General features: G+C 40.7%; 1 protein-coding gene and 1 long non-coding RNA gene across 9 annotated transcripts in view; one reads left to right on the top strand and one right to left on the bottom strand.

Annotated features, from left to right (window-relative positions):
- The window catches only part of KDM4C (lysine demethylase 4C), a 416,591-nt gene that overhangs the window by 74,434 nt on the left and 314,319 nt on the right, over nt 1–27,838 (bottom strand). The gene's annotated exons all lie outside the window — the stretch shown is intronic.
- LOC133252610 (uncharacterized) lies at nt 15,676–27,711 on the top strand. 2 transcript variants are annotated; one of them, XR_009737996.1, is made up of 4 exons: nt 15,676–16,313; nt 18,685–18,843; nt 23,374–23,407; nt 27,488–27,711. It is a non-coding gene; the product is annotated as an uncharacterized LOC133252610 (long non-coding RNA). The 2 variants fall into 2 exon arrangements; XR_009737995.1 differs by lacking the exon at nt 23,374–23,407.

Genomic DNA, 27,838 nt, shown 5'->3' on the forward strand with positions numbered 1-27,838 from the left:
GGCATCAATTCTTTGTGTTCCGCCTTCTTTATGGTCCAGTTCTCTCCAGTTCTCACAAACATACGTGACCAGTGAGAAGATCATAGCCTTGACTATATGGACCTTTTCAACACACTAAGTTCGTCATCACTTTCTTGCCAAGGATTCATCTTCTAATTTCATGCCTGCAGTCACCATCCACAGTGATTTTAGAGCCCAAGTGAAAGAAATCTGTCACTACTTCTGTCACTTTTCCCCTTCTATTTGTCATGCAGTAATGGGGCCAGGTGCCATGATCTTAGTTTTTTTTTTTTTTTTTTACTATTTGGCCTTAAGCTCTCCTCCCTCACCTTCATCTATAGGTTCTTTAGCTGATCTTTTGCTTTCTGCCATTAGAGTGGTATCACCCACATATCTGAGGATGTTGATGTTTCTCCCGCCTATCTTGATTTCAGCTTGTAACTCATCTAGCTCGGCATTTCTCATGATGTGCTCAGTGTATAGGTTAAACAGACAGCCTTGTCATACTTTCTCATTATATATAACATGCCAGTTCATTCTTTTAGCTATCTCAATATCTATTAAATATCTTCCATATAAAAAGCATTCTGAAAAATGCAAAAGCAGGTACATAAATGAAAAAAATGTGCTCTGAGTATTCAAGAAGCTTAATTTGGCATACAAAAAGAGCTGTGATAGAGTTCAGTTCAGTTCAGTCGCTCAGTCATGTCCAACTCTTTGTGACCCCATGGACCGCAGCAAGCCAGGCCTCCCTGTCCATCACTAACTCCTGGAGTTTACTCAAACTCATGTCCATTGAGTCGGTGATGCCATCCAACTATCTCATCCTCTGTCATCCCCTTCTCCTCCCACCGTCAATCTTTCCCAGCATCAGGGTCTTTTCAAATGAGTCAGCTCTTCACATCAGGTGGCCAAAGTATTGGAGTTTCGGCTTCAACATCAGTCCTTCCAATGAACACTCAGGATTGATCTTTAGGATGGACTGGTTGGCTCTCCCTGCCATCCAAGGGATTCTCAAGAGTCTTCTCCAACACCACAGTTCAAAAGCATCAATTCTTTGGTGCTCAGCTTTCTTTACAGTCCAACTCTCACATCCATACATGACTACTAGAAAAACCATAGCCTTGACTAGACGGACTTTTGTTGGCAAAGTAATGTCTCTGCTTTTTAATATGCTGTTTTTCTAGGTTGGTCATAACGTTTCTTCCAAGGAGTAAGCGTCTTTTAATTTCATGGCTGCAATCACCATCTGCAGTGATTTTGGAGCCCCCCAAAATACAGTCAGCCACTGTTTCCACTGTTTCTCCATCTATTTACCACGAAGTGAAGGGGCTGGATGCCATGATCTTTGTTTTCTGAATGCTGAGCTTTAAGCCAACTTTTTCACTCTCCTCTTTCACTCTTATCAAGAGGCTCTTTAGTTCTTCTCTCTTTAGTGACAGAGTTATAGAACAAATTTATGGTTGCCAAAGGGAAGGATGGGAGAAGGGATAGTGAGTGAGTTTGGGATGGACATGTACATACTGCTATATTTAAAATGGATAACTAACAAGGACCTACTGTACAGCATAGGGAGCTCTATTCAATGTTAAGTGACATCTTGTATGGAAGGGGAGTCTGGGGGGAGAATGGATACATGTATATGTATGGCTGAGTCCCTTCACTGTTCACCTGAAACTATTACAGCATTGTTAATTGGCTATATCCTAATACAAAATTAAAAGTTTTTTAAAAAGAACTGGGCAAAAGTATTGCCATGGTCATCAAAATAAGCAAGATGAAGGAGACATGGAAGGAGACTGGAAGGAGACATGGCTGGACTAGCAGAACAAAGGAGAGGCCGGCATGTGCACCTGAGCAGTTAGCTACCTGCACCCCTGCCCTTCACAACACTCCTACTAAGAAAAAGGTGTCATGGAGGAGGAACTTCACAGCCACAGAGGTATACAAACACAGGACAAGGGAGGAGGTACGATTCCACTTGGATGGCTCAGGCCAGGTGGCAGGATGCTCAGACAGCTGTGTGCACCACTCTCAACTGATGGCCACAAGTCACAAAGTCCAGGCACCACTGGATCAGTTCCTCAGGTTAACTCCTGGAAACTTGTAACAAAGTACAAAGTGGGTTTCTCCCAAGTGAGAAGTTCCCTGTAATTAATTTCAGAGGCTCAGTGCAATGCTCCTGCAGTAGGTCAGATGCTGTCTTGGAGGTGTGGAGGACGTGCTGCATGCTGGCTGAGCCTGCAGTGGCAGTGGAGACATGGTGTCCCCCACGTGGCTCTGAGAAACTGTCCAGTGGGTTTCAGAGAACTGGAGGAGTCAGCAAGAGCGGGTGGACTTTGAGCTCGCCTTGAAAGACCAGCAGGTTTCAGCCAGTCCACATGCGGTGGGATGGAGAAGAGGGGAGGATGTTCTAGACAAATGTCACAAAGCTAAGAGGCGGGGAGACTATGAAGCAAAACTGAGTTGAGAAGTGTGAGCACAGCTAAAGGATGACAGGCTGGAAAGGCACAATCTCGGAGGGTCTTGGACGGTACCCTGATATAAACTGCACTGTTACTTGCCAAGGTGAGAGAATGATTGTGGCTTAGTAGTGGAAGCTACTTTTTAGATGGAAAATAGGTCTACTACTATTTTTTACAGTTCTCTGTGTGGCTTTAGCAACCAAGCAAGTCTCCAGACCAGCCCACCCAGGAAGTCTGAACAACCCTGGGCATTAAGAATGCCTGTTGCCCAGGCATGACTATTCATCCATCTTTTGCTCATTGGGGATTGGACAAATCCTACTCGTCTTGTTATCAAGGGCCCCTGGCATGCACACAGACTAAATCTGGCAAGTGCCTTGACCAGACACCACACTCTCCTGTCTTCCCTATGTGGACAGTATTTCACAGTAATTAGAAGCACACACCAGCAAGTCAGACAGACCTGGTTTTGAATCTAGCTCAGCACAGGCACAAGGGCTAGTCACAAGAATGACAAAATAACATGGCCCGAACAAACTGAAGTGGAGGGATGAGAAGTCATGTCCCTGAAGGTCTCCTGCCCTTTTCCCACCACCCCTGCAGCAGAAAACACAGCTTTCCCTCTGCACTTACTACCTGGGCGGTGCAGAAAAGCCAGACCTATAAGCAGCATTGCAAGTAAATTAAATATTAAAGGTAACATCACAATCTCATGTTGAAAGAGGCACTTCACTGATAGTATACTAAAGCAGCATTTGCTGAATCACAGAATAGGCAATGTTATTTATGCTGAGAAAAATCAATCACTTATCATTGCTACTTCTCTAACAGTCTGTTTGAGCTCATACTTCAAGTTTATTTCAGATTTAAAGGGCAAAGAGGGCATACAATTATAGCATATAAAGAGCTTTAGAACAAATCTTATTCTGAGTACTTATTGTCACTAAACATCTTTCAGCCGACGGGAGGGGAAAGCAAGCCTCCTAAACCACAAAATCAACATTGTGTAAGTACTTCCGTATTTGCATTTCTATTTATTTTCATGTTAATATGAAAGAGCACCTGTTTCCTAGAGGAAATTTCATTATTTGAAATTATTGTTTACAAGAGATCAGACAGGAATTCTTACTCTCCTCGAATAAAGCATTTAATTGAACTCAAAATTACTGAATTATATCCTTTAAAAAAAAAGCACTGCTCTTTCTGGTACAACGGGGTCCTGCTTAGTCACTAATGTGTCCTCCCCACCCTATAAATCTACACAAATTTGTGAGGTTGCCTGTGACTTAGGAGAATCTTCACCCTGAATTAATGTTGGAAATGGTAATAAATTAATCATTTATTTCTCCGTGTTAAATCTAAAAAGAAAACACAAATTTCCTGTTTGATATAATTTAGGAAGGCTGGTTTTTACAAGCTTCCTGCTGTTTCAAGGACAGACAAAAAAAAAAAACTTTATTTATTATGAATATCAGATATGACTTGCTATTGGCATTATCAAATCAAGGACTAGGACGTATTTTCTATTTATTTCTGGCCCTGAGCCTGAAGGCCTAAAGATATCTGACAGGAAAAAAAAAAAAAACCCTAAATCAAAGATAAAGACTAATTATCCTCAGCAATATTTGTTTTGAGACAGTGTAAACATTCAACACTATGAAAGGTTGCAGGGTTGTTTTGTTCAAGGTTTTTGTGAGAGAGGTGTGTGTATGTTTCTGAAATGCCTGTTTCTCTGTATATTTACTGAAATTGTGTTCACTGGTGAGGTCTGAGAGGAACCAGTAAAGTCATCTTCCATTCACTAATCTGCAATGAAGGAATTGGGTCCCACAAGCCATGTTTCAATTGCCTCTCTCATCTGACTTCCCACAGGCACTTTTTTAACAGTTTAAATGAACATTTATCTATACTCCTGCTGAATATACTTATCTTGGTGAATGGTACTTATTTCAATGGTTGGGAAAAGGAAAAATAAAGAGATCTCATGATTTTTCTTTGATCATTACACAAGGCAAGACGCTGGGGTATGCTTTCTGCCCTGAACACCAGAAGCTGCCCCAACACCCCTGAACACATCTGACCCTTGTTAGGAACTGTCACCCAAGAACTGTTCTGTCTGTGGCCTGCCCCAACCTCTTTGCCTCTAGTCTTTCAATTATAGCAGCAGCAGACAACAGTGAGAAAATTTACGCTTAAGTTAAAATACCCCGGAACCATGTGTCCAAATAAAACTGAGGAGGGAAGTGATGATGAAAAGCTATTAGGTCAACGTGGAGTAGACGTGTCACAGGTGGTCTTTCTGAGAAAGACCCTCTCCCTCTCTGGTGTGGAAAACTGCAGCTCTGAAAAGAGCTGGGTCAGGGTACAGACCTCTGTGTGAACACTGTCCCTCCAGCGCCCATCTCTTCTGCTTCTGGATGAGAAATTGCCTCGCAGTGATGAGATAAATGTGGGGTTTCAATCTCAAGTGGTCAGTTGAAGGAATAATTGACAAAAGGCAGTAAAACAGGCTCTGGTCAAAGGTTTAGGACTGAATCCTAACCTTGCACCCACTGTGGCCTCGTACTGATTTACTAACCAGGATATTGCTTCTGGATTATTTAGATAGACTTCCTCTAAAGTGTCAGTCGCACAGTCATGTCTGACCTTTGAGATCCCATGGTCTGTAGCCCACCAGGCTCCTCTACCTATGAAATTCTCTAGGAAAGAATATTAGAGTGGGTGCCATTCCTTTCTCCAGGAGATGCTCCTGACTCAGGGATCAAACCCGGGTCTCCTGCATTATAAGCGGGTTCTTTACCGTCTGAGGCACCAGAGAAGCCCAGACTTACTCTGAGGACTAGTAAATGGTCAATATCTTTTCCAGTGACCTATTTGTGAGTAATCTCTTCAAGCTTAGCTGTTTTACTGCTTGAGTAAAAGGGACAACCACCACTCCTCATGAAGCCATGCTCAAGGTTCAAAGGAGTAACATATACAAAAGATCTCTCAGTCCCCAGGACACAGTAAGAGCCAAGCAAGCCTACTCCATCTGTTCCCAAACCTTACTACTCTTGAACCCCAGCCCAAAGCTTCACAGTCTAAAGACAACTGAGCCTCCTCCTTCACCCAGATAGCAGGGACCACAAGGCATAAAGTTCCTCAACTGCCCTGTCTGCCCCTTCATCTTCAATATCAAAATACTGATGCTCACAGTCATTTTGACACTATATAACTACAGATTTGCCACATCTTATTATTTATTGCACTGATTAAAAAAAATTACATTATCATATTACAAACTTTGAAAATATTTTAATGTGTACTTCAATATTATTGTTTACTCTAAAATCCTACGTATTTTTAATATTTTAAAACATTTTTCTGAAGAAATATCCACAATCTTTACCAAAAACTGCCAAAAAAGCCCAAGAAACAAGAGTTAAGGACCCTTGACCCAGAACAATTAAAAATACCCCAAATCATCATGAATGAGCACAGTGATTATAATCACCACATATTTCAGTGAATAAGCAAAAATGGGAAACATCGTAATGATTGGAATCCTAACTTTTTGTTGTTGTTGTTGTTTTACTGTTTTTACAGTAATAAAAATTAATAATAGGAAAAAGAGTTCAACTTTTTGTCTGCTAACATTTCCAAATCAGAACTGGCAGATTTGCTCCCACAGTGAACCAAAGACACTGTGACACTGTGTACGACCTTCAGCTCCCCTGTCTCTGCAACTAACCATGAATGGGTCACAAAAGGTGTACAGCTGCAAGAGGAATAAAGTAATTCTACTCATGCAGACTGTCTTCATGAAAATAACAATACCTTATCTACATTATCTACAATGGTTTTGTCATGAAAAATTGGCCGAACAAATTCAAACAGGTATTAGACCAGCCCAGCAATTAACTCTTCAACCAGAGTGTGGGAACATTAACTTGAATGTTAACTTGAATGTACTCTGAAAAGTACATTGCAATTCAAAGTAAACATTTTTCAGATGTGGGCCACATCTTGCTTATTCTTGGCATGGCTTTTATAATGAGCTTTTCATTCTCCCTCTATTTCTTAATGGAATTTTCTCAATATTTAAAAAATTCCATTTCTGTGAGATCCTTTCAAACAGAAACAGTGAATTACCAAAGCAGATGTGTGAAAGAACTCTGAGACACTTACTGCTTCTATTATGGCTCCCTGGCAATCGTAAAACCAAAGTGTGGCCATCTTCTATCACTCATGTTACTTTTTTAAAAGATGAGGATGATCCAGTTCATCCTGAAATTCATACCTCCATTTCCTTCCTTTGATGAAGAGAGAGCTCCTCCACTGCTCCATGCAACAAGATCCCATCGAGCTTCAGGGAGTAAAAGATAAACCACTTTTGTCTAATGGTATATACACATAATGGGCTTCCCTGGTAGCTCAGAGGTTAAAGATCTGCCTGGAATTCAGGAGACCTGGGTTCAATCCCTCGGTCGAGAAGATCCCCTGGAGAAGGAAATGGCAACCCACTCCAGTACTCTTGCCTGGAGAATCCCATGGAGGGAGGAGCCTGGTAGGCTACAGTCCATGGAGTCGCAAAGAGTCAGACACGACTGAGCGACTTCACTTCACTTCACTTCATATACACATAAATTACAGTGCTACAGTTTTGAGACCAAAGCGGTGCTTTCCAAAGGTAAATTATTAAAAAGAAAAAAAAATTTATTCTTTGGAACCCCCTTCAAATGACTCTTGTCAAATTAATGCAAAATGAGGAAGCACAAAGAATAGTTCAAGGCCTCTAGTTTTCTTGTACTAAAGGTAAGATTTGGGGCTCGTTTCAGGCTCACACCCGTCCTGCTCCCTGTGAGAGGAGAGGCACTAAGGGAGACTGCAGTTTGAGCTCCAGTTCCCCCACTAGGAGACAGGATACCTAGGTGAGTTCCCACGTGTCTCTGAGCCTGTTTCTACAGCTGTGTTTCACAGGATTATTGTGGGACTTAAGGGGTAATGGGGACAAAAGTGCTCTCTGAACACAAAAGGCTTTGTAACATGGCCATTGTTACTCCCTTTAAAAGATGAGGGGGGGGAAGAAAAAAGAAATAGTAGAATGTGATAATGTATCAGTTCCTTTCCAGGTTCCCACAGCAAAAGGCACAAAAGCATGAATGTGTGATGCAAACAGGCAGAAAAGCAGATCACACCAGTGATCAGGGGATTACACCACTGAGGAACAAAAAGAGTGATTTTTAAACAAATCGCCACAGAAGATGTAGCACCATTTGCTGAGGCTGTGGCTCAGCCCTGTGTCAGGACAAACATCAACAACTGTTCTCAAGCCAGTCTGTACCGAGTTCCCTGCTCAGCCTCTCACAGCACCACGCGACTGTATTCTGCTGCCAATGCTGTCCCAGTTGTGAAACAACATGTTGATTCTTCAATCCTGGCTTCCCATTTCAATGGTAAGTGTGATGACCACAGCTTAACTCTTTACCACCAGAAGGGGCTTTTCAGATTTATGGGGTGGGGGGCACAGAATCATCTTACAAGATCGAGGGTTTTCATCCAGGACTTGAAGTATTTTCTTCATTTTTTTTCCTGCAACAGCCATGTTTAGTCAACAGTTTTTTAAATCATGTATCTGTTCAGCAGTCACCAAAATATAAGAAACTAGACATCTAGACTCACAGACCCTTCTTCAAATACAGGGAGCATATATTTCTTCCTGAGGGAAAACTTTTTTTTAAATGATCTTACATTTTTTAGGAAAACAAACAGAACTCAACAACATCTGCATCAGAGGGGTAGGAAATTCATTCTATTCTATTGCTAGACTTCCCTATTCCTCTTAAGTGAATTCTGATCTCTACTTTGGACTTACATTGGGTTAAAACCATCCCAACGAAAGTGACAAACTGCATGTTTCCATTGAAAACTACCCAAGACCCCCAGGGAAGAGTCACCTGTTCAGGTTCCCTTGAAATATTCACGAACTCAGCAGAGGATGAGACTAAAAACAGAGCCCCCAAGCAGGAGAGCTATCAAGCTCAATGACAGTCTTTTTACAACTCAGCCCACCTCTTCGTAAAAATGCTTCTATGTCCTACCAGAATTATAGCTTATCTTGCAAACTTTTACCTAATGAATAGGAAGAAGAGGTACTGTTAATTCTTTCCCTTGCAGGTCAAGTGTAGTTATCAGCAGCCATATAAAATCATGATGCTGGGTTAATATTATGGTGTGTGCCTATTTTTTTGGAAGTGACAGTAGGGCACACTGGATATGAATCAAAGGAAACATGAACCCTTTACCACTAAGTCAGAGAAAAATATACTTAGGAACTTATTATCTGTCGGGGGAAAGTGGACACACCACACATCTCAAAGTCAAATGAAAATGGTCCACTGTACTGACCCTCCTGTGGTACGGTTGAAGAGAACACCATAAGAAAGTCCTTTCCAAAGCCATTCTCCATTTGACCTCACCAGACATTAATGCAAAGAAAGCTTAACTCTTCTGAAAACATTTTAAACCTGATCAAATTAAAAGCAGCACCGAGGAATTATTTTTTCCTAGCAAGAACCCACAAGCAATTTACTTGACTAGAGGAAAAATGCAAAGAAATCCTTTATCACAAAATAGCTTCTTGAATCTTTCCACCAGTAAACCTTCCATCCATCCAAGAATGACTATCCTTTCTGCTGATAACACGCTGTGGAGATAAATTTTTTTTTCTATAAAACCCCAAATGATGTTTTCAAATAAAATAAAAATAAAAATACTACATGCCACTGTCAAAAAATGGTCCTAAGAAGAGGTAAATGTCATTTTAAAGGCTGTGTGTTAAAATATTTAGTAGAAAGAATCTACTTGTCAAGTTCCTACAGAAAACTCCAGAGGTTATAAGTACATCTATCAAATTTTCATCTACCTTGGGGCTGACCTACTGGGGAAACCATAGAAAGCCTGGCCTTGTGCTACAAGGGAGCTGGAGATTTAGAGTTCTGGTCAATAATGGGGTCACTATCAAGTACAAAGATGGGGCATGACAGAGTTTCTGCAGTGATTACCCAGTGAAGGCATACTGGTGATGGCAGCTGCATTCTGCTTTAAGCCACGGTTCAAACTAAGGAAATGAACCCATGTGATGGACCAGCAAACTCCCTTATGAGAATTCTGACCTCTCACTTCAAACCTAGCAAAGAAGCACCCATCAAATATTAGCAAAAGAAAGACCAAGCCAGCAAAACATGGGAAGCATTTTTTTTTAAAGTCTCATTTAAATAGCTTCCATATCCTACCCTTTGGGAATTATATTAGCTAACTTTATTTCAACAAGGAAAATTTGGTTTTAAGGAGCTTATGGGAGCATTTAACTTGGACTGGAAAGGTTATTTGCTCAGTGTTAGGCTAAAAGCCAAAATCCACTTTTAGCCAGAGAAGATTTTAATATTATACCTCACAAGAGTATTGTGTCATGTGAGCGGACGGCAGAGATAAGCAATGTAGCAAAGTTATGACTTCCCCCAAAGACTCATTAAAATGTATTATTAAGTAAGAAAAAAGTTTAGAAAATCCAAAAGGAACCTGTCTGTACTATCTCAGAAACTGTAAAAATTCTTTCCAACTTATCACTTCTTTCACTCTACCTCCTCTACAAATACCACTCTGTAAATACTGTGAAGAACTCGATCCTGATGCAAAAGAGGATGAAAAATGCCTTAAAGAGCAACTATGATGCTCTGAATATGATTTTTTCTTTAAATGTGTTACAAAGGAATATATGATGAATTCCAGGGACTATAAAAAATAATAAACTTTGTGAAGGGGCCATGATATTTTTTAAGTTATTCAACCCACAGAATAAAGTATGTTAAATTAGAAACATTATTCTGAAGAAAAATAGTAATTTTTCCCCACTTTAATTTTTATAATCTGAAATTTTAACAACTCCAATATTTTTCTTTTTCCTTTTTGTTTTGGTTTTTAACTCACGTCAAATTGTTTCCCCTTCATTAATTCTTGGAAAATTTCTGCCACCTCTTCTATTATAATAACAATAATAATGACTTCATTTAAGTCAAGCAGATGAGCTTTAGGAAGCTCACATGTATCTTCTTATCCTTCCTGCAAGAATGTGAAAGCACACTTGCAAAGGCGTTCCAAGCTGCTATGGAAACGACATTCTTTTTTCACAATAACAGTCCTCCCAGCTGAGAACTGCTGGCACACAAACTCCCAATCCAAACTCATTGACAGCTTGTGGAGTGGACAGATGAGGCGTGGAAAATATTTTAAATTAGTTCATTTATCTTGCTGAGACACAGGAAGTGGCAACAAATTTCTCACATAGAAGAAAGGCTAGAGAAAGACAATGCAACCCTAGCAATGTGTAGCAAATTCAGTGCATTAAGTCAAACCCTTTGAAATAGTCCATACTGCCTAATAGCCACATTTCATATTCTGAGGGACTTTTTTTTTTTAACAATCAAAAGATCCAGAAGAATGGCTAGAAATCACTGACTGCTTCTGACATTTTGATGGACTCAAATTTTGTTAAGTCAAATAGATTTTCACTGATACCAGGTAGATGTGGGGCCAATATTAATTCTGCTTAACGAATCTAGAAAATTGCAATAAAGCACTGAAAACTCTTAAAGAGGGCTCAAAAGTGGCACACCTTAGGATGAGCTAGGCAAAGGTGATTTAAGAAGACAATGTGAACCATCCCTGAAAGTGAACAGACAGAACGGCCTTGGTTCTAGGTCCCCATTCCATGGCTGACACCCAGGAACTTCTAGCTTCGTGGTTCCCTCCCACCTGAGTGCCTGCCACTGCTCCGCTTCCACAGCTTCAGGAGTCCCTCCAAGGACAGGCCAGGGGCTTCGGGCATGGAAGTAAAAGCAAGTGGACACAGGCGCCAAACACTGGTCCTGGGATTGGCTGCACCAGCATCACTGGGAATCAGGGGATTGTGTGAAAAATATGGGCCCATCCTCCCTACAACTGGATCTTCCAATTCATAGGTCTGAAAAAGAACCCAGAAACCTGTACTTTTCATACACACTCCCAAGCCAGAGAAGGAAATCACTGTAATATTCCCAAATCCTTCTGGAACTAGAAGCAAATAATTCTTGAAAATCTATGTGCTCCCCTTCATAATTTTAAGTAGATACAAAAAATTTCTCATTGTAACTTTAAGTTGTGGAAGTTACAAATCTGTGAATTAAACACTGACATTTAGAAATAAAATGCACACCTCTAAATACTATGGTGATTTGATGCCTCCATCAACCATTTTAAAAAATAAAAGAACAGGCTCTTTCTGAACAGATTTTATAGCATTACTTATTTTCTTTAAACTTATATTACCTCTATTCTACTTTCCCCACAGAATTTTATCTGAAGACAAGATAGATTTATGTTCAAAACCCTTTTATTGACCACTCCACCATAATTCTGCAGGAAAAAAATGCATATTAATTGAAGTTTAATTTTTAAAAATTTCCTATGATAGGCTTTAAATTTTAAAAATCTGATTGAATAATTACACTTTTTTTCAGTTTATAGCTAATTAGAGCTACATATACTACAATGTGGTAATTACCAAAGTAAAAAAGTAAAATTTTATTGGATATTTAGTTCCTAACCAGGTCTATAGATGAAGACTTAAGTTAGCTTGTATAAATACAGAGAATATCACACACTGCTAGTGATACATGGCCAGTGTCATTTTTTAATTATATTTTTCTTTAAAAAATTTCACCTTAATAAGTGGATAGGACTGGAGGAGTTTTGTTGCAGCAGTGTTTCTCAGTTCTTATGAGCTCTTTCTTAGCTAGCATTCATCACTATCAGCTGACTTCCTCTGGGGAGTCCTTCAGTTTTGTCAAAAGCAGAGAAAGGGAGCTAGCTACCTGATTTGCAAATAAGTCCTTGTTACCCAGTCATTACATTCATTTCCTTTATCAAATTTACTAAGACCAGTGTTCTACATCATTCCTCTGTTTAGCATGCCAGAGCGTGCTAAATACGCTCAACACAAGCGAAGTACCATAGTTTAAGATAAGAGACAGACAGGAGACAAGGAAGAGATGGGCTGTAAGAAGGACAGGAGACTCAGCAGATGTGTAGGTGGCAGGGTCTACAGGTCTGCTCTGGAGCAGATCAACTTCAAATTAAAGTGTGAATTATCCCTGTGCATGTTCTTAAAAAGGATACGTGGGGATGTGGGCACCTGCCAGGTGATCTTGCAGTTCATGATCCCAGGAGTCTTCTGGTACAGCGATAGAGTTATCCAAGGTGAAGAGCACCCTGCAGCAGCTTGGTTAGGAGCGAGGGCTGAGAGGGCAGGGCCCAGAGCAGTTTTTACTTCCCCAGGGCCACATGGAGGCTGGCTCAGGAAGGGACCAGAGCTGAGAAGTAGGGTGAGTGTCTCTCTCATAGCAGCCTATTCCAAAGTACCTTCTACCAACTTCTCCGTCTCCTCCAGCCTCACTTCCACTGAGAAACACAGCACAGATTGTGGATGAAATTGTTCCCATCTGTGACAGAGGCATATTTACTCAACAGAGTGATAACTACTCTGACGCCAGGGTTGCAGCAATCAATGTATGTAAGAGGACACACAACCAAAAATCCTGTGCAACCGAATTCAGAAATTCACAATTAGGGCCAGTGGAGTTCTGAAACACAGGAAAAAATATCTACAAGTTTTTAAAACTTTTCTGCTTGTTCTTGGGTTCAAATGTACTAAATGTGAATAATGTTTCTAAATGAAAAGTATTAAAAGAAAGAAAAAGAGAAAAAAAACCCAAGTTCCTCCACTGCATGCCCTATTCACTTCAGGAGGGGTTAATGTATAAGCCCGGTGGGGAGTACATTTTCTATAAATGCTAAAATTATCTCACCATGCAGTCTGAGAGGAAAAATACAACAGAAAAAAAGTGTTTAAGCCCACACTCCTATGAGCAGAGGAGGAAGTGGGACCATAACCCTAAGTTCTGCCTGTCTGTCTCTAGCAGGAGCTTTCACTATGATGCCATCTTCAGACAAAACTAAATGTCATCCGAGGACCTGGAGCTGCTGGAGGGTCAGCCACCAGGAGTCCACATTTTACAGTGTAAAAGTCAGGTTAAGCATCGGACCGGAAAGAGCCTACCCCCCACCTCCCTTTTTGGTTGTTCCCCTTAGTTCTCTCTAAACAACTAGACTTTATTCGAAACAACTTTCAACACAGCCTCATTGGCTCTTTTGGAACCAGGAAAGGAAAAGGTAAGAAAAATCCTGGAATGGGAATTTTAGAACCGAAAGGATCCTTTATCTTAGAAATGAAGAAACTGAGGCCTGAAGCAGATGAGCCTGGCCAAAGTCACACACCCAGGGCCAAGAAGTCCCCAAAGACAGGGCTCTCTTCACCACACCGCTCAGAGCTCTGCCCTCCACAGCTCCTGCCCCACTGGCTTCTCTCTCTTCTCTGACCCTCTTCCTTCCGGCTTCAGGGACCTTGAATATACCACTCCCTTAATCTGTGTAACTCCCCCTCACTGTCCCTGGCTTCTTCTTAGCTACACCTAATCACCTTCAGTTCTTAAATGCCATCCCTTTGGGATCATCCATTTTTTATTCTCCAAGTTAGGTTAGTCTCCATATGGACATTCTCAAGGGACTACACCTCTTCTAAGTAGTCATTTTTTAACATATCTCTCTTCTTAGATCTAAGAGCTGCAAGAATATTGAAACCAATAGGTTCTGGTTCATCTTTATACATCCTTATGTATAAGCCCTTATAAGTAACTGCTTAGGACCTAGAAAATGGTAAATACTCATTAAATATTTGAAAATAAATTTAATAAGTATTTACTACATATCAGAAACTGCTCTGAGGGTAATAAATATTCTATTCATTATTTACTTAATTTATTCCTCTAAACTCCATGAGATAGGCAATAGTAATATTCCTATTTTAAAAATGTAGAAACTGAGGCACAGGGCAGTTCAGAAACTTCACCAAAATCATACAGTTCATAAGGGTTGTGGCCCTCGGGATTATGGTGGTTGCTTTATAAAGGGTCATAGAGACCTGCATAACAACTTAACATTTGGAACAACTTTTAAAGAACAAGCTATGAGCACAGTGGGCCCTGATAAAGGACACTGTGTGAGCATTTTCCCAAAGCATATGGTAACAGACTCTGTATTAATCATCTTTCATGCTCCATCAGCAACAATCTCCAAAGCTTCATGAAATGTTTGTTCCTTGTGCGTGCTGCATGCTGGCTGTGACTCTGCTGCAGGCCTTTCATCTGGGCCCCAGGCTTGAGGGGCGCCCCTGCCTGAACCACACTGGTCCCACAGATGGGAACGGAGGAATGGTGGTACCAAACAGAGGCTCCAAGAGCTTCAGCCAGCAGCAGCCTGGGTCATTACCATTCACAGTAAATTAAAAGCCCCAAGCTCATTTTCTTCTTCCCCCAAGTCTCATCTTCACCAAAGTGTTCCATGGCAGCAAACACCTCATCCCTCAGAGCCTTGCCCCTTCAAGACACTTGTTTATAGGGATCTGAAGGTGATCATCTGAGTAGCTCTTTGCCGTGGCAAGGCATGTGCTATCAGTTGAATCCTTCCTACAATTCTCTGTAGCTTTTTAGTCTTCTCTTAAAATGCTTTTACTTACTCAATCTTCTCCCAAACAAAAACCCTCTTGAGGATCTGAACTCAAACTCTCATAGATACAGTGGACAGACCTCTCCTATCTTTCCTCTGAGAGCAGGGATGATGTGCAAGGAATACAGACTGTCCCCCAACATTACTGTTTAAATGCTACCATCCTGTCTCAAAAAGAACTTCCATTTGCCTCAGGCACTTGACATGCAGTGATTCATGATCTGTTATGTCTCTGGATGTTAGATATGATTATTTCATTTTACAGGTAGCAAATAATATTAGACACCTGGAGACTAAACTCCTTGCCAAAGGTTTTGTAGCCAACAGCACAACTAGGACAAGATCCTTCCGGATGTTCTTCCCTTTCCAGAGAAATGTTCATCTAGACTTTCGGATGATTTTGCGCTCAAGTTAAGACGAAGCCAGAGTAAACATCAACTCCTCTCTCCCCTGACATACACAAATGCATACCTCCACAGACACTAAATTTATTTTACATGTATATGTGTTTTATAAAACACATATATACACAAACACATGCACAAAAACACCAACTGAGAATGGGGGGGGGGTGGTTGGCCAGGGGAATGTTCCTGAACTGTTGAGAATATGCTGGCTGTTGAATTGAGAGAATGCTACTTATCTGATAAATTATTAAATACTGTGCACGCTCCGTCAGGAAAATAAATAATAGGGAACTTCAGGTCTCATCCCCGCCTGAGACTGAATCCTAACAATGGCTAGGAATATAAATGTTAAATAACAAAGGAGCCCTTGACGTTTGGTGCTCTATTTTTACCATTTCTCCTCACTGACACTTTCCTTTTATTGCGCATCACTTGATCATTCATTCACAGACATAAGACCCTATTGTCAGTTCTCTGTTTTGCTACTGCAAATCCTTGGCAAAATAGCCCGTTTCATTTTTATTCCCTATGGATCTTCCTGCCCTCGAGGAAGCAGCTCTAAAGCAGTGCGAGCTCGAGCTGAGCACGCCAACCCAGTAGTCTAGAGATGAAGCGTCAAGTCAGCAGTCAATGCAGGCTGCAGAAGCGAGGCAGACGCTCATAGGGCAAGGACTGCCCACATCTTTGGGAGGCTTCCTGGGGCCCACAGGCAGGAAGCAGTCAGAGCTCTGTCTCCACAAATGGCCACAGAGGAAGTACTATCCTTTCCATCAACACCCACAGAGAGGCTCTGGAAGATCCAGTGAGTTGCTCTAAATGAGATGCCTCAGGTGTCACAGGGCTTCCCTGGTGGCTCAGTGGTAAAGAATCCACCTGCCAATGCAGGAGACATAGATTCAATCCCTGGGTTAGGGAGCTCCTCTGGAGAATGAAATGACAACCCACTCCAGCATTCTTGCCTGGGAAATCCTATGGACAGAGGAGCCTGGTGGGCTACAGTCCATGGGATCACAAAGGGTTGGACACGACTTGGTGACTGACAAGCACGCTAGTGTTTTATCAGGATCAGAGTATCAGTGACAATGCCTGACTGGGCTCTCCTCCTGACTGACTCCTCCTGAATCTCACCTGCCAGGCAGGCTAAAATGAAACTCGGGTGAGCACACACTAGTCCTAATGGGATGTTGGTCTGAGTCCCTCCCTTTGTTCCATTCTAGTGGATGAGGCTGGAGAGAAACCTCATAACCTGAACATTGATTCATCACTTAAACCCTTCCTAGATATGGAATCTGGCCCCACATGAGGCCATGGTGATACAAAGCAGAAGAGGTCACCATCTCTGCCTTGGAGGAGTCACAGAATCTCCAGGAGGAGGGCTCAGGAATATAGCTTTGACAACCGGAAACAGCCCAGACCAAATGGAAGGCACCTGGTGTCTAAACATCATCCACCCAAATACCTCCCCCCGCAAATCCTTTTAGCCAGCAATTGGCTCTCTAGGTTCCTTCTCACATGCAATTTCTCAAGAAGTGTGAGAAATGTAGGATGTTCAGCCTGTCCCTTGAGTTTCTGAGGGAACACATGCAATTCCTTACTAGCACCTGGCCTACCTTCTACTGTTTGCCCCTCTGAACTCATCTCCAGGGCTTCAGATGCTTGTTTTGCAGACGCTGGAAACCCAAAGGATTCCTTCCATCAGTAAGAGGTCTGTCTGCATCCTGCTCTATGCAGAGCAGTTATTCTACTTCCCAGATTTCCCCAGCAGCCCTGCAGGCTCTGGACCCATGGGGTGTTCAGTGTTTTTCATCAAAAATGCCAGGTGTGACTCTGGCATTTATGACTGCCAACATCTTCAGAGTGGATGGTTGCCAGAGATACACTCTTGGAGATGCTTTCAGTAATGCTGCCTGTGACTCCTGATGAGGGCCTCTGATCCTTTCCAGCTCACCCACCTGAAGGACACGTGCTCAGGCTGCCCTCTGCTGTTCCTCGCCTGCAGGAGTGTGCCCCACACAGTGAGCTTGCTGTGCTGTGTGGGGCACAAGTAGGAACATTTCCTTACGTTATTTAAGATGCTGTGGGTGCCAAGCTCGCCAAATCCATAAATTTTAGGAAATTGCATCCTGTTAGACGAAGTCCTTCCCTTAGCACTTTAGTCACCCAGTTATTCTTCAATTTCTTTCCTACAAACACTTGGCCCAGGTCCCGAGGTTCATCCCATATCTATGTGTCTCCTCAGCACATAAAAGAGATTCAGGAAAGGAGAAGCAACAATAAAATTTCAGGTTTACTGGCAGCACTAAGTGAAGTAATCCCCCTATGTGTACACTTTTATCACAGGAAGACCACTTACTCAACCTTTCCATTCACCTGCCTGATGAGATCCATACAAATATTTTAAGAGGGTAATTTGGAAGACATACAACAGTCCAAGTTGTTCAAGCTGGAGCATTAGTCTCTGCCTTAGGTTTGCCCTGAACATTAGCTCACTTACACAAGTGAATAACTAACTGCCTGTTTATTAATCAGATCAACCAAGACTCATTTAAACTACTTGCTAACAATCCTCTTATACATTAGCAGTCTTCAATTGTTTTTGCTTATAATTTCTCCAAGAGTTTCAGAAAACTATATCTCTCCTTGTGTGTGTTAAAGTTAACCCTTATAAATTTTATCTTTTAATTTTAAGATTGGGGTAAAAAGTAAAGGATACTCTTTTCCAGCATAGAATTCCAAGATACAATTATACATGTGCTTTAAATATATTTTTGTCAAATTTTGGGACTGCACATTAAGCTGAATTTATGTGAAATGTCAACCATATATATGATCAATAGACAAAGGCGGTTCTCATCCTCATTACCAAACAGATTCAATTTCTATCAGAAAAAGACTGAATTCACTTTTTAAAATAAATACATTAATATGCATCCCCATACCAAGCACCTCATTTCTGAATTCTAAGAGGTAAATCATGAGTGCATTACGGTAAAATATAGGTCCAACTACATAATGACTTAAACATAACAAGTTCATTTTCTGGCTCACATGACAGTACTGGGCTGGAAAACAGTTCAATGAGGTAACAATCTTCACAGTCATTCAGGGACAAAAGTGCTTGCCATCTCAACACTTGGGTTCTGGGATCTCTCTCTGGGTTAACTCCTTTCCAGAAAAAAAGTGAGGAAGAGGACAGAAGGGAGTATTCAGAAGTCCAGCGTGGGAGTCACTCATCACTTTCTTCCCATAACTTTGGCTGAGCTCCTCCCTGCATGGGCAGCTGAGTGATGCGGACTAGATGGGGCCCAAGGAAGTGAAGACTATGGATTTCAGTGAGTAGTAAATAAGGTCACAACCTTTGCAATACATTTATGGCCCAAGCAAAATAATGTGCTGTTCTCTTCATTATTTATCACCTAATCTACCTTTGCTTTGCTCTCTGAACACTTGACCTCAGAATCTGTCCCTCTGTTTACCCACCTGAGAGCAATGCATTTATTCTGTAAACCAAAAGGGGCGGGGGTGAGAGGGAAGAGAGCTCCTCCCAAGCTTCTCTCTCCTCCACACCAAGATGAGGAAAGAGCATATACAAAAGCTGAGGATCTGAACATTGATCCTCTCAGAACTATCCATGCATTGTTCCTCTGAGACAGTCTTCACATTACCCTAGGGTACGTGGACCCCAGTCTGAGAACTGCAGATGTAAAACGCATCAGAAAACATACAGGAACACAGGATTTTAAAGTGCAAAGTACTACTGCATTTTACAGAGGTGAAAACTAAGCTAGAGAGATGTCCAAAAAGTCACTCTTAAAGAAGTTAACACACATACTCTTTACTCAGCAAATTTATTTTCTCCTTTGGTGTAAATGGGTATTTCTAGGTTTCTATTCCAGGTTGTGTAGAAAGAACTAACAGAGCAGGCCTGAGACTGCTATCCCTTGAAAGTTTTGACAAGGGTAGCCCCTGGCAGGAGTCTGAAAACTTGAATTTCCAAAGAGTTCCCACTGTTTCCTGAAAAGAAAGGCTCACAATGCCTAAACTGCACAGTAACAACCCAAATGCTTATTTCCCTTTGCTATTGCTAAGTCACTTCAGTCGTGTCCGACTCTGTGCGACCCCATAGACGGCAGCCCACCAGGCACCCCCGTCCCTGGGATTCTCCAGGCAAGAACACTGGAGTGGGTTGCCATTTCCTTCTCCAATGCATGAAAGTGAAAAGTGAAAGTGAAGTCACTCAGCCATATCCGACTATTCGCGACCCCATGGACTGCAGCCTACCAGGCTACTCCGTCCATGGGATCTGTTTGGGAGCCTGGAATTTTGGTACCTGCTAAGCAGAGGGTCCCAATGTGATCAGTTATGAGGAAAAATTCTGGGCACCAATTCTCTAACCAGCCTCTCTGGTTGGCAACATTTTACATGTGTTGTCACAACTCGTTTCGGGGGAATTAAGGAGTCCTGTGTAACTCCACTGGACAAGAACTCTGGAAGCTTGCTGCTGATTTTCTCCAGTCTCCACCTCTTGTGCCTTTTTCTTTTGCTGAGTCTGCTTGGTGTCCTTCTACTGTAATCACAGCTGTGAGAACAACTACAAGCTGAGTCCAGTGAGTTTTCCCGGTGAATCACTGAACCCACATGGAAATTACATTTGACAGACAAGAATACATTGATTTCTGGGACTCCTTTGGTGGCCCAGGGGTTAAGAATCCACCTTCCAATGCAAAGGATGTGGGTTCGATCCCTGGTCAAGGAACTAGGATCCCACAGGCCACAGAGCAATTAAGCCCAGGCACCACCAGTATTGAGCCCAAGCACCTCAACTAGGGAGCCCACATGGCACAACTAAGACCCAATGCAGCCAAATAAATATTTTTTTTTTAAGAAGACATTGATTTCAGGATACTAAGAAAACAGGAAGCAATGAAATAAATTTCAGTATATTTTAAATTTGGATATGGAATTTGGATACGGAAACTTCAGACAAAGGTGAAGGCAATTTTACTAGACTTAGTGATATACTTTTCAAATGACAAATGAAAATAAATTAAAATATAGATCTTGCTCTTAGCAAGTAAAACAAGGATTCCCTGAAAATTACTACTAAAGACATCACAAGGGAACCTTCATGTTAAACCATTAAGAAGATAAATATGGAATTCTGAACATTAATAAGGAAAAAAGTGTCCAGAATTAAAACTATAAAGAAAAAAGAAAAGATGTCTCAGGGTGTTTCTGTTGAAGGCAAAGGGAGGAAACCCCTGGATACTCTCTGCTCTAAGCTGGTCCCATATCCCTCCTACAAAGGCCACTAAACAAAAAGTCATAAAAAAGACCAAGAAGGTGTTCAAATAATGTTTTATCTAATTTTATATTTTACTTTATTTCCTTTGATTTTTACAAGTAATATGAAGCTTCTTATATTTAGAAAGCTCCAAATTACACAAATGTATGTAAAAAATTACTTTCTTTAATCACCCAATATCCTGCTAATCTACCAACAACTACAATATGGCATTCAAGTCATTTCCCTGTTCACTAAAAAAATAATAATTGGGAACATTCTGTATGTACAATTTCTCTTAAATTTTTTCCTCATCAAAGCATGGTTTAGGAAAAATTATTAGTAACATGGATCAAATATGCATGTTGAAGAACTTTATTTTTTTCCCTTTAACTGTATTGAAGATACTCACACATCTCTGTACCCAAGTATCTGCCTGGAACCTGAGAAACCCAAGGTGAGAACATGGCCACATGCTACCCTGGCTCAGGATGAAATGTGACCACGACACAGAAATGAACACTGTACAGATGCTTTCTCCCTAGAGTGACTGGTCTGGCTGAAAATGGGGACCATGCACGGTGTTGCCTTGATGAGCTGACTTCTCACAGAGTTGGGGTCCCAGACACTGATGAGAGACGCAGGAGTCATGATGCAGGTTAAAGGTGTTTCTCTGAGTCTCAGAGCATTAGCGTCTCCATTTTGTACTTTGCTCCCCATCACATTGCAGAGGCGGTACAGGCAGCATAGTGGGTGTTATCCTATTGAGGAGGACTTAGGACTTTAAGTAGGAGAACTTCTCCTATTAAGGAGTTCTACAGTTTAGCAGCTGGACAAGTTCAAATGATCAAACTCCTCTTAGCCTCAGTTTTACCAAATATAAAATGGAAAAAATGATATCAACTTCAAAGACTTATTGGAGTATCACCCAGCAATGCCTGGCACAGAGCAGCCAAAATGAAAAAGCACATTCAACACAAGAACACTAGTATATCTTGCCAACCACTAAAATACATAGTAAGCTATGTATTTCATGTTTATTGTATTTTAAGCACATATGCAGGGGGTGGGGGTGAGGACAGCTTTTAATTACCTCCAAAGCAATGCAAATCAAACCACAAAGACTAATCCAAGAGCTATGCAAACAACTTGATGAATTCACAGATTGTAGGTGCGCCACTCTGAATGCTAACGACCTGCCTTCCTACAGCATGTGCAACAACATGGGCTTCAACACCAGGGCCATTCTCAACATCTGCCAGCTCCATTTCCACATCTGTTTTCAAAAACATGTATCACTCAGATGGAACTTTGATGAATGAGTGATAGTTGCCCCAAAACTCAAAATGTGTTCAGCTGCTTTGATGTGCTGCAGGAAGGCAGGAGTCAGGCTGGGAGATACAAAGCTGATTCCCCAGGAAACAAGCCTCTGGCCTGTGCTGTGCTGCAGGATTAACAGCTCAACTTTTGAGAGTCCTTTTAAAATGCCTCCATGCTTCAGGAGGTGACCCTGGGATATACCAAAACCATTAACTTGATGCACCTTGGGAAGATTTCGATTCGAGTCACTATTTGTGAAACTGTAGTAGGATATATGCTAGACTCAACTGCAAAAGGAGAGAAATTTCAGGATAGGGAAAGTACACTGGTCAAAAGAAGTAGCTTTATCCACACATTAGGGAAACAAACAAAACTTAAAATAACTGAAAAGTCCTAAAGTTCCAGGGGAAAATGACAGGTGACATTTTATCTTGGGAAAAATCCATGGATTGACACCAGCAGGAACTCAGACTACTGTGTCCCCCTCCTAGAGATGACACTGACTACTCCTATCTAGGATGAGTACAGCATCTTAAATAAGATTTTGCGGGGTTGGGGAGGCGGGGGCCTATGCAACTTTCCAATTTCTACTGAACTGCCGTTTTCACAGGGAGACTTCATTATTATTGTTGGTGTAGTTCTGTGCCTAGATTTCTAGCCTACCCTAAAAGATTCAATGTAAGTTTCAAAAGTCTAGCATGCCATACATTAATGAATTTTAGTGCAAATATAAGAGCTTTAGAGTGATACAGATCAATTAAGTCCCAGTTCAACAATTTCCCTTATATCTTAAATGAATAGTCATGCATCTTGATTTCTTTAAAACGATCTGAATTTCTAGCAAAAATTGGGCTGCAATAATGCTGAGCAAAAAATGTTATGAAAGCAAGAACTTCGGGCTTTCATTGTTGCTGTCTTCACTGTTGTTTCATTAGAGTAGGGTGCCCTTAAAGGGCTTAGCAAAGAGGGGACTGAAATCCTGAATGCATACAGAACTGCTGAGGACCACAAGGGTGATGCGTATTATAGCAGGGGCACAGCACCCAGTGCAGGGCATACACATGATAAACATCTGTTCCCTCCCTCAGGCTGTGCTGCTACTGTGCTGTGGGGACACGTGAGAGCTGACTTATTTTAATACTAACAAGACAAATCATTGCACCCAAGACTTAATTTATCCCCCAAATAAAAATCTTTCAAAAAGAATAAATAAAATATCTAAGAGAAAGGTTATCTCTTTTGTTTCTCCACCATCTAGCTTCCTGATAAGCAAGATCTAACCAACTTAACAGGTCAGTTGAATATTTTTTTAAAGTATTAAAAAACTCAGCATACACAGAAAGAATGATAATTAATTCACTATATGCAAAAAGGAATGAAGCACTGGGATCTGCTCACAGGACAATGACAAGGCACCCGGATGCAGAATTGTTTGGCTGATGATCTGCTCCTTTTTTATATAACGTTCACCCATCACAGATGGGGCGCCTTCCTCCAGGATCTACTTGAAGAAAAAAATTGTTTCATATCCTTTCTTCGCTCAAGAAAGAGGGAATTCTTTTCACCACTTCATATATAAAAACGGAAGGAGAACATCATTCTCAAGGGTGCAAATCATCCATTCACCATATATGGTATATGATTCTGTCAGATGTCCTAAGACCTCTGTCAACTCCCAAATTCATAAGAAGCCACAGAGCACATACCTTTCATGTACATGTGTTCTGACATACAGAGGCAACAAGCTGCATCTACATGTCGAGGACAGTCAGGTAGGCTCACTTGCTAATCCTTAGATAGCAGCCACGGAAAGCTCAGCAAAACTAACTACAATGATCTGGGCTTTTAAAGTTATTCTCAAATAATTAATATTACAAATAGTGGACAGGTAAAATGTTCATATAATATTACAAATAGTGGACAGGTAAAGGTATTCCTTTGGAATATGAACATTTTACCTGTCCACTATTTGTGAAATTAATTATTTGAGAATAACTTTAAAAGCCCAGATCATTGTAGTTAGTTGTTTTGCTGAGCCTTCTGTGGCTGCTATCTAAGAATTAGCAAGTGAGCCTACCTGACTGTTATCGACATGTAGACTGAGCAACTGAACTGAACTGCAAATGTTCATGTTGCATACCTGGCATACTTCAAAAGAACCAAAACTGTTTTATAATAAAAAGGAAATAATTATTTATACGTGGAATCTTTAAAAAAAATAATTCAAATGAACTTATTTACAAAATAGAAACTGATTCACAGACTTAGAGAACAAACTTATGGTTACTGGGGTGGAAGGTAGGGGAGGAGGAATCACTGGGAGTTTGCAATTGACATGTACACACTGCTATATTTACAATAAAATGCCTTTCCATGAAAAAAAGAAAATAGAGATAAAAAAGAAATTTATTAAAACATTTTTAAAAACCAATAAACCTAAAACAACAATAACAACAATGTGGACTTTTCCAAGACTTGCTCACAAGCACAAAAATAAAGTGGTCAAACTTTAATTGTACAAAAATTTTCAAAACCAAAATTTTCATTCTGGTCAAGTTTCAAGAATGACTGATAGAAAAATTGCTTATGCATTAAAGATTCAGATGTTAGGAAATAAACCCAACAATGACAGCTTTCTCTGCTATATAAAGTAAGCCGCACTACAATCTTTTCATTTGAAGGCAAGATTAGTTTGCAGTTCTACAGACAGTGAATTCCTGTCTAGAGCTGTCTTCTTTAGAAGCTGTCAGTGTTAAAATGCTGTTTCTGGTTAACAAAACCCGTGTGCCCACATCACTGTGAGTTAGATTTCTGAGACACCTGCCACTAGTGGAGTTTATTTAAATGACAGATTTACATGTCTCTATGCACCTCTTGGAGGCTTTTAGATGTCTCTGGCATACCAACTGTTTGTCAATGCTTTCCAATACATCTGACACCAGGCAAGAGTGAACTGGAGGTTGATGGGCCCTGCAAGGCTAATGACAGTGTGCGAGGATATTTTTAAACTTAATTTAAGAATACTTCCCCCGTTCCCTTGCAACCTATTTCTCTCAAGAACTTAAATAACCCAGACATCACTTTATACCACTGCCCACATTTGAAGTTCTCTGAAATGGAAAATAAAACAAAACAAAAATCAGATAATATACCTGAACTGAGACGATGGTTTTAATGGAAAACCCTGAAAACAATTAACTTCTGCACAAAAGTGGTTGTTTTCAGCCTTTCAGAAGATCAGAAAGCTACCTGACTCCAAGGTGAATATAACTCAGTAGGAAAGAACATGGGAATTCGGTCTGGAGGCCAGGGTAGCACGGCTCTTCCACTATTAACTGTTGGCTCAGTGGTGAAGAATCTGCCTGCCAATGAGGAGACACAGGTTTGATCCCTGGGTCGGGAAGGTCCCCTGGAGAAGGAAATGGCAACCCACTCCAGTGTCTTGCCTGGAAAACCCCACAGACAAAGGAGCCTGGAGGGCTGCAGTTCATGCAGTCACAAAGAGTCAGATACGACTTAGCGACTAAAACAACAATAACCACCTTAAACCTCTGATTTCTCATCTATTAAATACAACTTGACATCATCACTTCATGAGTTAACTATGGAAATGTATTCTGTGCCAGCCATTGTGCAAATGTATTATAACAAATATCTCATTTAACCCTCAATCAGGTAATGATTATGATGAAGCAACAGAAACTAAAATTAACACCTTTACGGGAGTGATTCTGGGAGTAACATTTCAGCCACGGAAATAGCTATCTGAGATCAGTACTTTCTGAATCGAGGGAGACCTACGCAAAAAGCCTTCAGAGGGGAAGGCACGGACACTTTCTGTTGCCTGAGATATGGGTCGTCCTGGACCAGCTCTCATTTCCCCAAACATACTCCTTCCTACATCACCCACATTCTTTCATTTCTTCTCCTCCAGTTTTCTTTGCCACACTTCCCCTCACCCTGTGGTAATGATAAATCCATGGTAATGATAAATGCCACAGATTTATCATTAAGCAATCCAGTAACATTTAAAATATGGTTTTATACTTAGAATATGGCAACCCACTCCAGTATTGCCTGGAAAATTTCTTGCACAGAGGATATGTAATAAAAGTCACCCTTTAATGTGTACATTTCCACAAATTTCAACAAAAGAACACAGTCATGCAACTTCTGCCACAATCAAGACAGACAACAGTTCCACAAACACAAACCATTTCCTTGTGCCCTCTGCAGTCAACCTCTCCACTAGGCATTGCCACAGCCACTAATCTGGTTTCTACCCTCAAAGGTTTATTTTCCACCAGAGTACAACATGAATGGAGTTATATAGTAGGGAGCCCTTTGAGCCAGGCTTCTTTCACCTACATAATGCATTCAAAAGTCACCCATGTTGACTGATCCTACTGAGAAGTATCACACTGTATGGATGTACCATGGTTTGATAATTCAACCACCAGTTGAAAAGCACTGAGTTGTTTCCAGATTTTTGATGATTATGAAAAAGCCACTATAACTATTACTTACAGGTTTTTGTGTGGATGTAAATTTTCACTCCTGAGATGAATTCCTAGTAGCATGGGCTTGCAGGATGGTATGGTAAATTGTATGTTTCATTTAACAAGAAATAACAAGACTGTTTCCCAACATGGCTCTACCATTTTGCATTGCCACCAGCAATGGAGCAGGGTTCCAGTTGCTATGCATTAGCATTGGTATTGTTTTATTGATTTTAACTAGTCCACAGATATGCAGTGGCATCACACTGTGGTTTTATTTGCTTTGCCTAATGGTAATGTCATCAAGCATTTTGTCCTCTGGTGAAGAGTAAGACCAAATCTTTGCACAATTTTTCTTTCATATCCTTCAAAAATTTTATTTAGTTTTTAATTGAAGGATAACTGCTTTACAAAATTTTGTTGGTTTCTGCCAAACATCAACATGAATCAGCCATAGGTATACATACATCCCTTCCTTCTTGAACCTCTCTCCCATATATTTTTACACAATTTTAATAGAGTTGTTTTATATCAAGGGTCAAGAGTTCTTTATACTTTCACATATGTTATAAACCACAATGCACTGCTATTATTTTTGTTTTACCTCCCTTTTAACCACTTCTGCAGAACTACACTTCCTTCTAATAAAATGACAGCTATAAATGTGATAAAGTTACATAGAACTTGCTTGCTAAGGCGCTTCAGTTGTGTCCAACTCTGTGCGACCCCATGGACAGCCGCCCACCAGGCTCCTCTGTCCACCGGATTCCCTAGGCAAGAACATGGGAGTGGGTTGCCATTTCCTTCTCCAACATAGAACTAAGTGCATATATTATACCAATGTCAATTTCTCATTTTTATATTGTTTTACAGTTATATATCATGCAACCGATAAGGGAAGCCGGATGAAGGACACACAAGAATCTCTATATTATCTCTACAATTTACAGTGGATCTGTAATTATTTAAAATTAAAGAAGTTTATTTTTAATTAAATATTTGTGAACTTCACTGACAACCACCTGTAATATTTTATGTATGATAAAATGTTCCAAGTGATAAAGCTTAAAAATACAACAATATCATTTATTTATCGATTTACTGAGTACATATACATTATTATTTTATTCTTATTTCACTGTTACTGTAATGGTATTACTAAGGTAATACACTTATAATAACAACAATAAGAAGGAGTATTTATTGAGCAATTACTATGGCCAG

This window comes from Bos javanicus, chromosome 8 (assembly GCF_032452875.1).
Source record: "Bos javanicus breed banteng chromosome 8, ARS-OSU_banteng_1.0, whole genome shotgun sequence".
Classification (NCBI taxonomy): Eukaryota; Metazoa; Chordata; class Mammalia; order Artiodactyla; family Bovidae; genus Bos; species Bos javanicus.